General features: G+C 44.4%; 1 long non-coding RNA gene across 1 annotated transcript; it reads left to right on the top strand.

Moving 5' to 3' along the window:
- The first annotated feature begins 4,080 nt into the window (after positions 1 to 4,080).
- Positions 4,081 to 4,980, top strand: LOC120968569 (uncharacterized). Its single transcript, XR_005763113.3, has 2 exons — positions 4,081 to 4,488; positions 4,657 to 4,980. It is a non-coding gene; the product is annotated as an uncharacterized lncRNA (long non-coding RNA).
- The last annotated feature ends 2,138 nt before the right edge of the window (positions 4,981 to 7,118 follow it).

Genomic DNA, 7,118 nt, shown 5'->3' with positions numbered 1-7,118 from the left:
GGAGTGCATCTACATACCCTTGTAGATCGTGCGCGGAAGCGTTCAAGAGAACGGGGTTGATGGAGTCGTACTCGTCGTGATCCAAATCACCGATGATCCTAGCGCCGAACGGACGGCACCTCTGCGTTCAACACACGTACGGAGTGGGGACATCTCCTCCTTCTTGATCCAGCAAGGGGGGAGGAGAAGTTGATGGAGATCCAGCAGCACGACGGCGTGGTGGTAGAAGTAGCGGGATCCCGGCAGGGCTTCGCCAAGCGCAAGCGGGGAGGAAGAGGTGTCACGGGAGGGAGGGAGGCGCCAGGGCTTGGGGTGCTGCTCCCATGCGCCTCCCCACTATATATAGGGGTGGAGGGGGCTGGTTTCTTGCCCTCCAAGTCCATTGGGGCGTTGGCAAAGGTGGGGGGAAAGAAATCGCATCATTTTCCTTCCTCACCGATTGTTACCCCCCCCCTTTTAGGGATCTTGATCTTATCCCTTCGGGATATGATCTTATTACTTCTAAGGTGGGATCTTGGTGCGCCTTGACCAGGGGTGTGGGGCCTTGCCCCCGCTACCCACGTTCATGTGGGTCCCCCCATGCAGGTGGGCCCCACTTCAGAACCTTCTAGAACCTTCCCGGTACAATACCGAAAAATCCCGAACATTTTCCGGTGGCCAAAATAGGACTTCCCATATATAAATCTTTACCTCCGGACCATTCCGGAACTCCTCGTGACATCCGGGATCTCATCCGGGACTCCGAGCAACTTTCGGTTTACCGCATACTAATATCTCTACAACTCTAGCGTCACCGAACCTTAAGTGTGTAGACCCTACGGGTTCGGGAGACATGCAGACATGACCGAGACGACTCTCCGGTCAATAACCAACAGCGGGATCTGGATACCCATGTTGGCTCCCACATGTTCCACGATGATCTCATCGGATGAACCACGATGTCGAGGATTCAATCAATCCCGTATACAATTCCCTTTGTTACGTTACTTGCCCGAGATTCGATCGTCGGTATCCCAATACCTTGTTCAATCTCGTTACCGGCAAGTCACTTTACTCGTACCGTAATGCACGATCCCGTGACCAAACACTTGGTCACATTGAGCTCATTATGATGATGCATTACCGAGTGGGCCCAGAGATACCTCTCCGTCATACGGAGTGACAAATCCCAGTCTCGATTCGTGCCAACCCAACAGACACTTTCAGAGATACCCGTAGTGCACCTTTATAGCCACCCAGTTACGTTGTGACGTTTGGCACACCCAAAGCACTCCTATGGTATCCGGGAGTTGCACAATCTCATGGTCTAAGGAAATGATACTTGACATTTGGAAAAGCTCTAGCAAACGAAGTACACGATCTTGTGCTATGCTTAGGATTGGGTCTTGTCCATCACATCATTCTCCTAATGATGTGATCCCGTTATCAACGACATCCAATGTCCATGGTCAGGAAACCGTAACCATCTATTGATCAACGAGCTAGTCAACTAGAGGCTCACTAGGGACATGTTGTGGTCTATGTATTCACACATGTATTACGGTTTTCGGATAACACAATTATAGCATGAACAATAGACAATTATCATGAACAAGGAAATATAATAATAACCATTTTATTATTGCCTCTAGGGCATATTTCCAACAAAAGGTTCTGCCAAAGCATACTGATCTAAATAAACCATCCAGAATTTGTATTTTTTTCCTGTTGTTTGCACAAAATAGATAAGTGAGGTGTGAATTCACTATTTTACATATGTAAATGTCAATGATAAAATGCATCAAGGCACAATGTCAAGTATGTGTGATCAAATCAAAGCTTTCCAGGCCATCCAGCCTACGAGTCTGCGCTATAGTAGATCTGATGGTGTAGACATGGATCATGTTGCGAAGCACGAATGTTAGCGCTATGAATTCCTCGTAGTTTTTGAAGATCCCATGTATAACCTAACATATATTCATGTTTTTCTGATATTTGAAAAACATCTTCGAAAACCTACATTGAAGTTGATGTATCTATCGAGTATTCTATTCTAGAACAATTCGGCCCCATAACACGAGGGTGCACACACAATAGATCTGATGACGTAGACATGGTTCGCACCCCAAAGCACGAACGCTTGAGCTCAAGATTCCATGCAATTTTTTAGCTCTCATATGTAACCCAACATATATTCATCTTCTTTCCTATATCTAAGGCCTCCTTTGGTTTGGAGGAATTTCATAGGAATTCTAGAGGATAGGATTCTTATAGGATTTTTTTCCTTTAGAGCCCTTTGGTTCATAGGAATGGATTCCTATTCCTACATAGGATTGGTTCCTATCCTCCACATTTCGTAGGAAAATAAAAATGAGCATAGACTCAATGGAAAAATTCCTTTGGTGTCAACCAAATGACATCTTGTTTCCTATTCCTATTCATAGGATTTGAGATACATGTCATCCCATTTCCTACAAAATTCCTATTCCTACGATAATCCTATCCTATGAACCAAAAGAGGCCTAAAAAACATCACCAGAAACCTACATTGAAATTGATGTATATTCGAGTAGTCTATTCTAGAAGAGTTCTTATCATAGAGCGTGCACATGAACTTTCCTATAAGTCATATATACTTGGAATAAAAAATAAAAAAATCTCTAGATTGTCTGTAATGACATAAAAATTCAAATGTATTGAGTATATCCTAAAAATAAAAAAAGTCGTATATACTTGGAATAAAAAATAAAAAATCTCTAGATTGTCCATAATGAAATAAAAAGTCAAATGTATTGAGTATATCATAAAAATAAAAAAGTTGTATATACTTGGAATAAAAAATAAAAAAAAGGTATACACACCATGTCGGTGTATAAAGGTTGTGCCAAAGCATGCTCGTATATACATATTAATCGGTACACACATTCTTGTTTGGGTATTCAATAAAAAAAACATGACAAAGGTTCTGCCAAAGCATACTGATCTAAATAAACCATACAGAATTTGTATTTTTTTCCTGTTGTTTGCACAAAATAGATAAGTGAGGTGTGAATTCACTATTTTACGTATGTAAATGTCAATGATAAAATGCATCAAGGCACAATGTCAAGTATGTGTGATCAAATCAAAGCTTTCCAGGCCATCCAGCCTACGAGTCTACGCTATAGTAGATCTGATGGTGTAGACATGGATCATGTTGCGAAACATGAATGTTAGCGCATGGATTCCTCATAGTTTTTGAAGATCCCATATATAACCTAACATATATTCATGTTTTTTCTGATATTTGAAAAACATCTTCGAAAACCTACATTGAAGTTGATGTATCTATCGAGTATTCTATTCTAGAACAATTCGGCCCCATACCACGAGGGTGCACACACAATAGATCTGACGACGTAGACATGGTTCGCGCCAAAGCACGAACGCTTGAGCTCAAGATTCCATGCAATTTTTAAGCTCTCATATGTAACCCAACATATATTCATCTTCTTTCCTATATCTAAAAAACATATCTAAAAACATCACCAGAAACCTACATTGAAATTGATGTATATTCGAGTAGTCTATTCTAGAAGAGTTCTTATCATAGAGCGTGCACATGAACTTTCCTATAAGTCGTATATACTTGGAATAAAAAATAAAAAATCTCTAGATTGTCTATAATGACATAAAAATTCAAATGTATTGAGTATATCCTAAAAATAAAAAAAGTCGTATATACTTGGAATAAAAAATAAAAAATCTCTAGATTGTCCGTAATGAAATAAAAAGTCAAATGTATTGAGTATATCATAAAAATTAAAAAGTGGTATATACTTGGAATTAAAAATAAAAAAGCTATGCACACCATGTCGGTGTGTAGGTACATGTCATGTGCTCATGCTCACCCTTGAGAGAACCATGCCATGGTGAAATCACAATTATCTATTGTTCATTGTTTTTGAAATAGCTTACCACTCATGCCAAGTGGTGAAGACCTTGTCCGGAAACCAGTATATAAATAGGTATGGATCCCCTTCCGTAAGCGGTGTGGTACTATACTTATACTGATACGGTGTAGCCGACTCCTCCTCCTCGTGTTGCCTCGATAGGGGCCGAATGGAAGGCCTGGTACAGGGAAAACAACCGATGGGCCAGTAGTCGGCCCAGGCCAGTAGTACTTTGTATTTCTGGAGTGTAGTATATCAGCCGCCGGAGGAGAGGCCGGGAGCACCGGAGGAGAGGGAGGGCGGCGGCCGGCGGGCCGGCGCTGTAGTAGGCGGAGTGCGTCTGCCTCCTCACCCTTTCCGCTCGTCGGCACTCCGCACTCGGCGTGTGCACGGGTCGGGGCATCTGCCGGCTCTCGCGTGGACGCATGGCCGCAAGGTGTTCGACGTAATGCTCCCGGCTTCGGATGGTGGCTCACTGGACCCGAGCGAGAGACTTTTCTCGACGAGATGATCCGGAAAACTGGACGCCCAGGCGTCATGTAACCCGAGCGACCTCTTCACAATCCTTGTACACCTGGTGAGTCGACCATTGGGCTTTGGTGGCATTATGAAGGTACACAGTGAGACATGGAGTAGCCTTCTCTTCTCATCCAGAAAGGAATCACTGCGAGTGGTGGGCGATGTGACGATGAAGGAATATTTTCTTTCCAGGATGCTTTTCTAATGTTACGTCCACTTGTTTCAGGAATCAGGTGAGACCGTGAGAGCACTATGTCCCCAGTCGTCATTGTCGTCACAGTTATACGGCTTTAAAAAAGATATATTGGTTATCATTTCTGTTCTACTCCCTTCGTTCTAAAATAGATGACCCAACTTTGTACAAACTTTGCACTAAAGCTAGTACAAAGTTGAGTCATCTATTTTGAAACGGAGGGAGTAGTTGTTAGTGTGTGCATTATTCATGTCATGTTCAGTTATCTTGTGACTTGGTCTTTGCCTGTACGTACCGCATTACTCACGATCGTGCACACGATCGACTCTTTTAACTGCTGGATGCATCTTTGTACCACCTCAACAGTTGATGAATAGATCGAAACTTTTCCTCGCAAAAAAACTGTTGGGTGCAGCTCTATATGTACCATGTACTGAACACCAATGCAAACACAACTACAGTTTCAGTCAAACTTTGTTTCTATCACTATTTTGAGCCAAAAACGAGTAATGTCATGTTATCGTTTGACTCCTACTAAAAGCTTTATGCATTTGGTAAATACGCATCACACCACCTGAATATATTCTCGGAAACAGGCTCTTGTCTTGTTTCATAGATATAAAACACAAACCAATATTCTCTGTAAACAAAATTATAAGTGATCGGGCTGAGATGTCAGATGATCTCACGCGGAGGACATGCCAGATCTCACATGAGGAGGGATTGTGAGGGAGTGTGGTTTGTAAATTAAATTGATGGCTAGAAATTTTAAAACTATTCTAATTTCAGTCATTATGATTCGAGAGTATGTACTATGTGATAAGGGCATCTCCAACGGCGTGCCTTAAACCGGACACACTACGTCCATGTATGGGTCCGGATATGGCAGCCGGACATCCAACCCGGTACATCAAACAAAAGCGGACATGTAATTTTCATTATTATAGGCAATTTTGTTTACAACTCCGCCTATGTTGTCTCAACATAGCCGGTCCCAAGCCCGGGTAAAGGAGGAGGGTTGTGATAGGCTTGGCGAGCCAACGTTAAAACTCAGCCACTCTTATGGAGATGAAACCCAATTTCGTTGGGGCGTAACCCTCTCAGCGACGCGCCACATCGGAACCCGGGTGTGGTGAAAAATGAGCAAGGGCCGGGCCGTCACCCCCCAGGTGGTGCGCCGTATCTTGATTCGGATACGATGGCAAGTGAGCGAGGATCGGGTCGTCGCATCCTTAGTGGCGCGCTACATCGGCGCCCGGATGTAGTGGAAAATGAGCAAGGGTCTTCGCATTTGACTCGACGAGTGCGAAGGGTAAGGAAGCTAGCCGAGCCTAGGAGGATTCGCTTAGGTAGCTGGAACGTAGGGTCTCTGACAGGGAAGCTTCGGGAGCTAGTTGATGCAGCGGTGAGGAGAGGTGTTGATATCCTTTGCGTCCAAGAAACCAAATGGAGAGGACAGAAGGCGAAGGAGGTGGAGGATACCGGCTTCAAGCTGTGGTACACGGGGACGACTGCAAACAGAAATGGCGTAGGCATCTTGATCAACAAGAGCCTCAAGTATGGAGTGGTAGACGTCAAGAGACGTGGGGACCGGATTATCCTGGTCAAGCTGGTAGTTGAGGACTTGGTTCTCAATGTTATCAGCGCGTATGCCCCACAAGTAGGCCACAATGAGAACACCAAGAGGGAGTTCTGGGAAGGCCTAGAAGACATGGTTAGGAGTGTATCGATTGGTGAGAAGCTCTTCATAGGAGGAGACCTCAATGGCCACGTGGGTACATCTAACACAGGTTTTGAAGGGGCGCATGGGGGCTTTGGCTATGGCATCAGGAATCAAGAAGGAGAAGATGTCTTAATCTTTGCTCTAGCCTACAACATGATTGTAGCTAACACCCTCTTTAGAAAGAGAGAATCACATCTGGTGACTTTTAGTAGTGGCCAACACTCTAGCCAGATTGATTTCATCCTCTCGAGAAGAGAAGATAGGCGTGCGTGCCTAGACTGTAAGGTGATACCTAGAGAGAGTGTTGTACCCCAACATAAGCTGGTGGTTGCTGACTTCCGCTTTCGGATTCGTGTCCAGCAGGATAAGCGTGCCAAAGTCGCTAGAACGAAGTGATGGAAGCTCAAGGGGGAGGTAGCTCAGGCGTTCAAGGAGAGGGTCATTAAGGAGGGCCCTTGGGAGGAAGGAGGGGATGCGGACAATGTGTGGATGAAGATGGCGAGTTGCATTCGTAAGGTGGCCTCGGAGGAGTTTGGAGTGTCCAGGGGAAGGAGAAGCGAAGATAAGGATACCTGGTGGTGGAATGATGATGTCCAGAAGGCGATTAAAGAGAAGAAAGATTGCTTCAGACGCCTATACTTGGATAGGAGTGCAGACAACATAGAGAAGTACAAGATGGCGAAGAAGGCTGCAAAGCGAGCTGTTGGTGAAGCAAGGGATCGGGCATATGAGGACCTCTACCAATGGTTAGGCACAAAGGAAGGCGAAAGGG

The sequence above is a fragment of the Aegilops tauschii genome, chromosome 1 (assembly GCF_002575655.3).
Source record: "Aegilops tauschii subsp. strangulata cultivar AL8/78 chromosome 1, Aet v6.0, whole genome shotgun sequence".
NCBI classification, from domain to species: domain Eukaryota; kingdom Viridiplantae; phylum Streptophyta; class Magnoliopsida; order Poales; family Poaceae; genus Aegilops; species Aegilops tauschii.
Note: the sequence above shows the minus strand (reverse complement) of the source record. Positions and strands in the feature narration are given on the sequence as shown.